This window comes from Mytilus trossulus, chromosome 9 (genome assembly GCF_036588685.1).
Source record: "Mytilus trossulus isolate FHL-02 chromosome 9, PNRI_Mtr1.1.1.hap1, whole genome shotgun sequence".
Classification (NCBI taxonomy): Eukaryota; Metazoa; Mollusca; class Bivalvia; order Mytilida; family Mytilidae; genus Mytilus; species Mytilus trossulus.
The window spans coordinates 257,793-268,798 of NC_086381.1; the positions used below are offsets into that span (position 1 = coordinate 257,793).

The following is an 11,006-nucleotide window of genomic DNA, read 5'->3' on the forward strand; positions in this document are numbered from 1 at the left end:
GTGTTAACCATGTTAATACTTATAGAACTACAATGTACTGCCTACCAAAAATCATGGGTTAATCTTTACCTGACCCAATCACAAAAAATAACACAACTTAATTGTTAATCAACTTCATTGGCAATTATACCACATCATCTTTTTTTTTAATCAAATTCTAGCTGTACTACATAATTACATATGGTAATATAGTGCGGTACATGTATATCCAACATCTTTTGCTAATCTTGCTAGATATAAGAATTTTTTATACTGTGGAAATATTCAATCACAAGTTTCCAAGTATACCATGTATACCAGTAGAAGATTAAATACATATGAACATGTATGTAAATGTACATACATGTATGTACAAAAGAGCAGCTACATGATAAATGCAAGCAAAGAAAAATATCCAACATTTTTTGGTTCAAACATTCTGTGGATGTTACATTTGTACATAGGTCTTGCTCAGTATTGAAGGCCAACATCAATATGACCAACAACTGCAATCAAAACACTTTATAATGCTTTTGGAAATTTTGTTAACCTGTATAGTCTGTGTTATGAAATGAGATTGAAATATAAACCATGACAAAATATGATTTTCTTGTTCTCTGGTGGCTAATACATGTATATGACTAGTTGTTCTCTTATTGAGAGTTGTGTCATTGGCAATCATATGTCGTGTGTCATATTCTTACTTTTATAATTACATGTACATGTAACTACATAGGTGGTGCATCAGTGAATTGCATGCTTACATTTGTACATGTACAATGTACATGATGTTATTTGTATATGTCTGAAATGTACATATGATATCTGTAGGTTTTCTGGTAGGATTAATATCTATATTAAATTACTTTTTACATCGGTTTCCTGTAATTGCCATAAAAATAACAAAACACTCATAGAAGTCTTATAAATGAATATTTCAAAATTCTCCTTTACCATGTTTACAGTTCAACTGAATATCATATGTCTATCTGTAGATCTCTCACTCGTCTTGGTTAGATATTGCAGATTTTTAAAACATTTCATGAAAGAGACATAAAATTACATTTCTGACATCTGTGAAATACAATATTTGAACTGAAATCCTTTTTGAAACTCCTATTTTAAGAATATTCACAAATCTCCAACCTGCCTTTATTAAGTATATTTGGTATTCCTTTTTACTGAAGTAAAAACTCTTTAAGATTGTATACATCAACTTCAATAATGATGAAAAAGAAGTTAAATTGTCCAATTAATAATATTCCTCTCTCTTTTAGCATCAATTCACTAAATTCTAATTCATTTGGTTTTGAAACAGTCAATGCTTCTGCTTAGTACGGTGCATAATGTAGAATTGCTGTCATTTTTCTATTTTTCATGGACATATTTGGTGGCTTTCTAAACAAATTTTAATCAGATCTTCCATAATGGCCATGATGAGTTATAAGTAACTTTTAACTGGTGTCTGACTGCAGGTCTTCAACCCTGAAATATGAAAATGCAAATATAATACAAGTACAATGTATATATCAAATGAAATTTTCAATATGAGAAAAGTAATCAAAAGTTGGTGCAAACTCACTTCTTCAAAAAAAAACTGTTAAAATGCTAACAAAATAATTCTCGTCCTTTTTTACCAGTAGTAATGTGTTAATTCTACTAGCTTCATTCAACATTTGAACAAAAAAATAAATTTTCCAAACACATTTTAATAAGGCGCACTATGTAATAAATATTTAAATATTATGTTGAACTTCATTATTTTGTATCTCCTTTTCCAAATGTGAACAATGACAGGAATACTTCAATATCAACATGATCAATATCAGTTATCCACAAGAAATTTTAGCTACATGTAGCAAGTGCAGTATATTATTATTATCATGATTATAGGCGTATCTGTCAGGTCTGTGTAAATAAATATTATTGCTGGTACATACAATGTATATATACAGACACTTCATTTTGAATTCAGAAATTGATCATGATTTATATTTAGTACATTAATTATTGTATTGCAATTCTTGAAGAATGGAAAAAAAAGTGAATTTGTAGGATACTTATACAAGTGAATCTTATTTACTTGTACATGTATATGTAAACAAAAAATTGGCATAGTTATGTCCATTACACATTCAGAATGTTTTACATTGTACTCGTTTTTCTTGTACAAATGTATAAGTAAAAAAATCATCCTTTTTTCTTTCTTGTATTCTTGAGATTTCTTTGCTCTTATCGAATTTTAAATTGTGTATTCTCTGCAGATGTCTTCACCAATCATTTAAGTGTAATTTCATAGACAATGAAAATCCAATTTGTCTGTTATCTTCACAACACTGCTCATTTACAAGCCTCAAAGGAGCAATTTTTGAAGGCCTTGCACAAATATACAAGATCTTTGCTCAATCAGTTTCTTTGATGGATTTTTTATAATGAGATGAAACATTGAACTTAAGATTAAAAAAAATTGAGCCAAACTTGGAAAAATCATTAAAGGCATGATTCACATCTCAAAACTTGAGGATTTTTTTAGGATTGAAAGAAATGTTTACATGGTTTACTTGTACAAGTAAATTTTTGAGAAAATTAAGGCTAGATTATTCAAACATTATCTATTTACTTATACGTGTTATATGTGTATTTTTTTTTACTTCTTCAAGTAAATAAAATAAACTTGTACAAGTACATGTAGTACCCCTGACTATGTAAGTGTATGTAATATTTAATTGAGCACTTGTTGTTTGTTGCTGTTTGTTTGTTTGTTTGTTCATTCACTTTTTTCTCACATAAATAAGGCTATTAGTTTTCTCCTTCAACAGGTCTATTAATATTATGATTTGGCGCCTTTAAGAGAAGACAATGTGGCAGAATGTGTTTTTCTCATTGTTGAAGGCCATAAGGCCTAAATGATGACATATAGTTTTAAATTTCTGTTTAACTTGGGACCCTTCAGGAGAGTTGTCCCATTGTACATGTACAATAGTTAGATAATTGCAGGATAAAATAATTTACCTGTCTATAATACATGTAAAGAAGCTCTCCAAATTCAAACCATTGCTTTATACTTCATCACAGCTTGAATGGCATACTGTAACCTCAATCCTGTAATTGTCAGGTGACCTAAAAAAAAAAAGAGAATGTTATTATATACTTTTTTTTTTAAATAAAGGAGCATGAAAAATTGAAAACAACACGTTCAATAATTTCATATCTCCATAGCACTTTTCTGGCCGAGTCTGGATTTACCTTCATCAGGAACGCTCAAAGCCAAACATTTAAAATCCAAAGATGTACAAGTAGTGAAAAAAATTACAGAGCTATGTCATATTTGTCATGTACTGTATGTCAAAAATAGTATGAACCTGTGTATACATTGTAACATGTATAATCATGATAATGAATCATATATTTTTTAAAATAAAGACATCAATTTTGCCATACAATAGAAATACAATGTAGGAAGATGTGGTGTGAGTGCCAATGAGACAACTCTCTATCATCTCCATCCAAATAACAATTTATAAAAGTAAACCATTATACATGTAGGTCAATGTATGGCCTTTAACACGGAGCCTTGGCTCACATCAATAAACAAGCTATATAGGGCCCCAAAATTACAAGTGTAAAACCATTCAAACAGGAAAACAAACGGTCTAATCTATATAAAAAACAAGAAACGAGGGACACTTATAAATTACATAAACAAACGACAACTACTGTACATCAGATTCCTGACTTAGAACAGGTGCAAACATTTGCAGCGGGATTAAACGTTTTAATGTTTATATTAATACAAATTAAATGAACCCAGGATATGCATGTTGCTAATTTTTGCTCGTCTTAATGTAATTTTTATGATTAACTAGAAGTGCTGAGAACACTGCTCACAATAGCCAGCCCCCTCCCCCACAAAAAATATAAAATAATATAAAACAAACAAGTGAATCTGTGAGCTACTGATCACTTTTGACACCCCCATACACTTTAAGAATTTTAAGGTACACAGGAATTTGTTGAGTGGTGAATATGAAAAAGCATCACACGGTATCATATAAATCCTCAAACCACATTTTAGAAGTCCTTGTTATTTTCCTGAAAAAGATGCGACGAAAAAATATTCAATTCTGGAACAGACAGACAGACTGACTTTAATATACCGTCAAAATTGACCGTTTCTAAACAGGCTGTGGCCTTTTCCATTTAATAAATGATATGATTTGCATCCGTTCATGCTTGTACACACTTATAACAGAATACACAGCTATATTACAAGTGGTTTTTTTCCTGCCTCTTGGACATGAGGTCTCGCAATGAAAATTTTACAAATACCATTAGGCTCGATTCTGTTTACTGGGGATATATATAGCTGAACACTGAACAGGGACACAGTTCAGATATTTGATATCATTCATGTACTCTAATTTTAGAGGTAAAGTGAATGCAGTGACTATTCAATTTTAATACTGATTATAATTATTATATATATAGAAATAATATGTCATGTAAATGATTTTGTCAAAAGCACGAGAAATTAAAGAGTATGACAGGAAACATGAAGCACACATCAAGTCATCCTACTAAAGACGAAACATAGAAAATAAAACTGTCTTAACACGAAAACAAGTTGATGACCTTCTGCTATTGTCTGTTCTATGGTTGGGTTGCTGTCTCTTTGACACATTTCCCATTTCAATTCTCATCATTTTAATACGAAAGACACCGAACATATGTTCTCATAGTTTATGACTTTATTCATTATAGGTTGAAAAATACAGGCAAGGTACATAAGCAACACGACGGGTGCCGCATGTGGAGCAGGATCTGCTTACCCTTCCGGAGCACCTGAGATCACCCCTAGTTTTTGGTGGGGTTCGTGTTGTTTATTCTTTAGTTTTCTATGTTGTGTCATGTGTACTATTGTTTTTCTGTTTGTCTTTTTCATTTTTAGCCATGGCGTTGTCAGTTTGTTTTAGATTTATGAGTTTGACTGTCCCTTTGGTATCTTTCGTCCCTCTTTTAGATGTTTATGAAGTGTACTAATTTTTGACTTTATTGGAACCTTAATCACAAGCCATGCCATTAGTCCAAATAATTATGACGTCTTGAAAGGCTATTATATTTTAGGCGTCAAAGAAAATCAAAGAGCAGAATGCTCTGAGGGATACGATTGCCATAGTTTTCATTGACACATGTATAGCAGTTCTGCCAAATTTTCATTAAACAAATGCATGAGATTTGGCCAAAATTCAAAAGATCAAAGAGGAAAAAAATAGATCCAAGAATACTGTTGCAAAAAAAAGCATGAACATGCGCGAGTCTCAAGCATTTTTGGCCGGTAACCCTGGTACAGCTGGATAGTATTATTCTCTAAACTAATTCAACTGCACATGCAAAATGTAACAATCTGAATAGTCACTCAACTTAAAGAATATCCAATCCCCGTTACAAGTGTATGATCCATGTACTTATTGTGTTTCATCGAATTATAGTTATCCTGTACCATTGTAAACTCGTACCATTAAAAAAAAAATAACTCGAACCATTGCTAACTCGTACCAACTTATTTAAATGCATTCAAATGGTGTTAAATGATGAATATACATGATATACGTTACTTTCACCCAATACCTCTTAAGTCTGTAAAATGTATATAATTTGAAAGTACAATGACCAATTTGTAGCTTATGTTCCTTGTATATTGGATAGAAAATACTGTGGCAGATGTAGATAATTAAGGTATATACAGTTTTACCCGAAGAAAATTTTTCATGAATAATAAAATCTTAGCAGTTAGTCAAAATGATTGCCAAAATTATTTTTACTGTCTATAAATAAATGTAACAATGAAATTTAACTGATTCCTGTTAAGGGGGTCCGCATTTTCCCCGCAAAAAAAGCACATGGCTTTCAACAATTATAAACATAGCATTCAATTTGTGATCATGGATTACAGCTTTAATTAACTTAAATTGGATATATACATATTCAACATGTTCAATTTTAATAAGGTACAGTTAAAGCAATGTTTTAACTTTCCTCTGGATTAAGTTCTACAGTGGCGGATCCTGAACTTTTCCTAAGGGGGAGCCCGCTGACTGACCTAAGAGGGGGCCCGCTCCAGTCATGCTTCAATGATTCCCTTTATTATCAACCAAATTTTTTCCACAAAAAAAGGGGGGGGGGGGGGGGGGGGGGGGGGGCTGGATCCGCCTATGTTCTAGTTTGAAAGATCAGTTAAAACATTAATGCTTTAAAACATTCTTTATTTTTGTCTAAGTTTTCTTTTAACTCCTGTGTAAAATTCAAGTAATTCAACTTTATTTCTATTAAGTTTACAAACAGAAACCCATAAAACATCATATTTTTTATATATTTTTCTGAATGTTACGACTTCCCAGTAGTACAAGTTAACTTTTTTGGTTCCAATGCCGTGGTACGAGTTAACTTGCTTCCATATCTTTTCACCGTAATTCTAGGAGGAACCCTAAACTGGACCCCTATCATATTGTGTTCACTTATCGCTACACTGACCTTCGGTGCAAAGCTATATATAGAACGGCGGACCAGTTTAGGAGGAACCCCATTTCTTACTCTTTAATTATTGAAGTTCCTTTGGGTCAGAGGGCATGACTCCTTTCCGTACACACTCCTCTGTTTACATTGAGATTGTTCTTAATATATTACGACGTTTACCGGCATTAACGAGTTAATTCTTCTTGACGAATACTTCGAAAAGGGAGACAACTCGAAACGATAACATGGAAGATTCCATTTCTGCTGAAGGGATGTTATAGGTAATTTTTACGATGAAACATTTATTTTAATTTAAATTATGCATGTGATTTAAAATTATGCAACAACAATAGCCCTCCATATGCAGACAGACATAGAAAGAATCCCATGAGTTTCAAATTAATCAATGAAGCGGGGAATCACTCAATCTGATACCCCTTGAAATCAGGAAAACTACACGCATGTGGGGTCTCACTAATTAGCGACAAAAAGCGTCAAGAAGCGACAAGAAGAAAAATAATAAGTGACAAAAAGCATCAAGGAGCTATTTAGCGACAAGAATACATATTGTTATCACATACATTAAAATATTTTTTAGGATTATATTGAAAGATGAAGAAATAAAAAAAAAATCGATGAAGAGATTGTGTACTTTTTATTATCATATTGATAGATGTAGAAATTAAACATGTGTAAGAGCAAAGGAAATGTAAACGCTATAAAATGAAAATAAAAACAAAGATTTGTCACCTTCCTTTTGAAGGATTTAATAAAACAAAAACATGAAATATTATTTCCTTCCTAACTGTACAATTAATTTTTCCTGATAGGACCAACATTAGCTGTGGCTTCACTCTAAGGTAATACACAATTAAGAGCAACAAATGAGATTAACTAGGTGCGTGTCCTTTGTTTTATTGCAACAATAACATCCATTAACACCTTTATCAATTACACGCACCAGAATATAAAAATATTGTACCGAATAGTGAACACCTGTTGAAAACTCAAGATTGTCATCAGTTTCCTTTAATCTTCAATATATATGCATAAACATGATAAATATCGTTAAATGAGACAATACACTAAATAAAATGATGAAAAATATTCACATTTTAATTATGTTTTCCTCTTGTTTGATTTCAGTTCTTAATTTGTATTTCACAATTTGTGTATGAGTTTTCTGGACAACTATGCACAAATAATGCATTTTGCAAGTTAATTATATATTGTACAAAAATGGTTTTAAAAACAAATAAAAAGACAAAATATACTTCCTGTGATACCTTATAAAATATCATGTAAATAAATGTAGCAACTGAATTAAATTTACAAGTTTCATTTCCCCCCTATCAAAATTAACTTTCCTGTCGTTGAAATTGTTTTCTTTTGCATATTTTTTTAATATTTATTTCGAATAAGTAATATAAATAAAAAAATGTTTTCTTGTCGCTAAATAGTTTCTTGTTGCTAATATTATTCTTCTTGTCGCTTCTTGTCTCTGCAATTCTTTTTGTCTCTAAAAAGTGAGACCACGCATGGACATTAATACATAAACAAACTGCGACTTGCGATTTGTCCTACAAGAACGTTTATTAAATGATATGATGAATGGTTCTCCATTTCTTTATGAGAGAACAGTATCAAATATCAGTTTCATAACGGTAAAATATAGAAATACTCCACTTCAGTTCTTGTGACAGAAATAGAATTATCGATCGGCTTTCAGAGAACTCTCGCAAGTTATCAAAATTTGGGAATTCCCTCTGACGTGTTTCTAAATTTATAAAAACACTAAATATAAATACTGTTTAATTCTGATTTTCCGTATTGTTAAAAACACGCATATAAGTCAAGGAAAATATCATACATGAAGATTATGAGTAAAACATTACAGGAAAGTTGTTTATGTTCAATTTTTTTGCTTGTTTTTACCTTTTAAAGCAAGAAAATCATAAGAATCTGAGATGTTGCCGAATGTTTAGAATAAAACGAATGACGTGAGGGAGTGTGTCATAGGGTCAATGGTAAAAGTCTACAGATTGCTTGACAGCAATCGTATCCCAAAAATTATAATAGCCTTTCAAGACGTCATAATTATTTGGACTAGCGCATGGATCCAGAGGGGGGGTTCCGGGGGTGCGCACCCCCCTTTATTTTTGCCGATCAATGCATTTGTATCGGGACATATGTTTTGCACCCCCCCTTTGCCCTGGGTTAGCACCCCCCCTTTCGAAAATTCCTGCATCCGCCCCTGCATGCCCTAGATATCTCTAGATTGTAATACCTGAAAGCGATAAATTACACCTAAGTCGTGTTTTGTCCTGACATTGGATCATATTGAATAAATTTTCCATTTGTTCTCATCAGTTTCTTCAACCAGGTCGTTATAATCTCAACTGACAAGTGCACGGCTACTTCAGTTATTTTCAATTAACCAACTTGCAAACTGCAAGCTTCGCAACTACATTGATTTTCCAAATAAGGTAAACAGTGGGCGGAGCTTAAACTCCGCTTGCTATTTTTCTTTTGATAAATACAGCTTTCACTCAAATTATTTCCATTTTTTGATGTGAAAATACATTATAATATGAAAAAAGACACCATATGACATATATTTCATTATTCATGCGATACGCGTTCCTTACCTATTGCTACATTTGTTACCGTGTCTGCAACGTCAAAAGTCGCCCGCCATTACACATTCTGATCTAGATAGGGGAAATAACTCCTGCACTATTTTTTTATTCGGTTTTGCGGGAAAACCACCTTAATGTCGCTGCGCATGGAAATTTATTTACCATTGTTATAACAACATGAATAGATGGGTTACGTTGTAAATGTATAGTTACGTAGTGGCAAACGGATGTTAACTTCTATAAATTCAATTTTGAAAGTGAATTCATACAGCCATTTACGTGTATTTTCTTGCCTTAATCTTAAACATGTGAATTAGTTATTATAAGTTACATGATAAAGTATAAACTATATTTATATCAATATCGTACTGTAAAAATTATATAACATTCAATTCTGGGTAAAAATTGCTTTGAACTACCCTGAAAGATACCATTCAAATAATAGAAAGAAAAGACAAAATAAAGCATCTGTAAAAGTAAACTGTCAAATCCTTAAGTAACAGCAGACTGTTAGAAAAATACAAAAATACTTAGGTATCTTCGGTTAACAACATGAAAACAACAGTACCATTGGTAGGGAAAAGACAACAACATGTATTAAACTATTCTTGTAGGATATATCAGTCTTCAAATAAACTATTTAATCTGAATCTGTTTTTTTAATTGCAGTTGTATCTAGTGTTTGTGTTTGTTGGTGAAATTATCACTTACGAATTTAAATGTCCCGATTCTTTGCAAAGGACAATAAGAGTTAAAACAGTTTGTGTTGAAAAGTCATCAGATCGTTATTCGTGCTTGTTGGACAAACATACAGATACCTACATGGAATCTTGCATTGAACCAGCTGATTTTGTTAGACCTGGTAAATAGCTTTAGTTGTAAAATGATAAAGCAGCAATCTTAGAAAAGTGTTCTGATAATTTTTTAAACTTTTTTTTCATTACAACCAATAAATTCAACGTTTTAAACTAGCCTCTGTTGATTACCCTTGTCGTCTGTTATTATATATTTAATCAAATAACAAGTTTATCCGAGTATGTTGAGTATTTGCACTCATTTAAGTAAATGCATCACTTTGCTGTCTTATTGTCAAAAATGGGACTAAGATATGCAAACGACCGTCACTCCGTCTATGGAATAACTCCTACAAAATTGAGCGCTAAATTCGACTCATTTCAGGTTCTCTGAATTAAAAACTACTTGTATTTGCCTTCCTGTAGTTCCTTATAACCCGTAAAATATGTAAAATTCCTAATTTTTATTTAAACATTTTTTATAAATGAAAAGAACCCATTGCTTGCACGTTCCAATTTGTGATAGAAATTTCTGAAAATCGTCAGATATGGACTTAAATCAGTGCAAATACTCGACATACTCGGTTAAAATTGATATTTGATTTAATATATAATTACAGACGTCAACGATAATCTACAGAATTCAATATTTCATATGAACAACCATGGAACTAAGGAAATTGCGAGTGAAGTTCTCCGGTATAATGAGTAGCTAGGTCCGGGTAAATAGATCAGCAACAACTATCATGATCGACCTGTGTCACCTTTGAACACAAATATAACCACAAGCATGTCATCAAAGCCTAAAACATAACTCTCCTAAAAATTGCAATATGACATAAGTAAGGTGTGGAGTAGGAACACCAGATATCACTCTCGTCGGTTTTTTTTATTTTTTATATAAGTAATAACATTGTCAGTTTCTTCTGGTTTTATGAGTTTGAATACCTCTCCCGTTGACAGTTCTCCCTCCCCTTTTCAGCAGAGTGGTTTTCATTTTTTTTTCTTTCTTTTTTCAAAGTGTAGCTTTTCGGCAAATAAAATCCGAAAGAATTTCCTTTCAAAAATATATATTGATATT

At 31.9% G+C, this 11,006-nt stretch overlaps 1 long non-coding RNA gene across 1 annotated transcript; it reads right to left on the reverse strand.

The window, feature by feature from the left end:
* Window positions 1-876: 876 nt before the first annotated feature.
* On the reverse strand, window positions 877-9,207 carry LOC134683467 (uncharacterized). Its single transcript, XR_010101030.1, has 3 exons — window positions 9,141-9,207; window positions 2,992-3,099; window positions 877-1,464 (listed from the first exon to the last, which is right to left on the reverse strand). It is a non-coding gene; the product is annotated as an uncharacterized LOC134683467 (long non-coding RNA).
* Window positions 9,208-11,006: the final 1,799 nt, after the last annotated feature.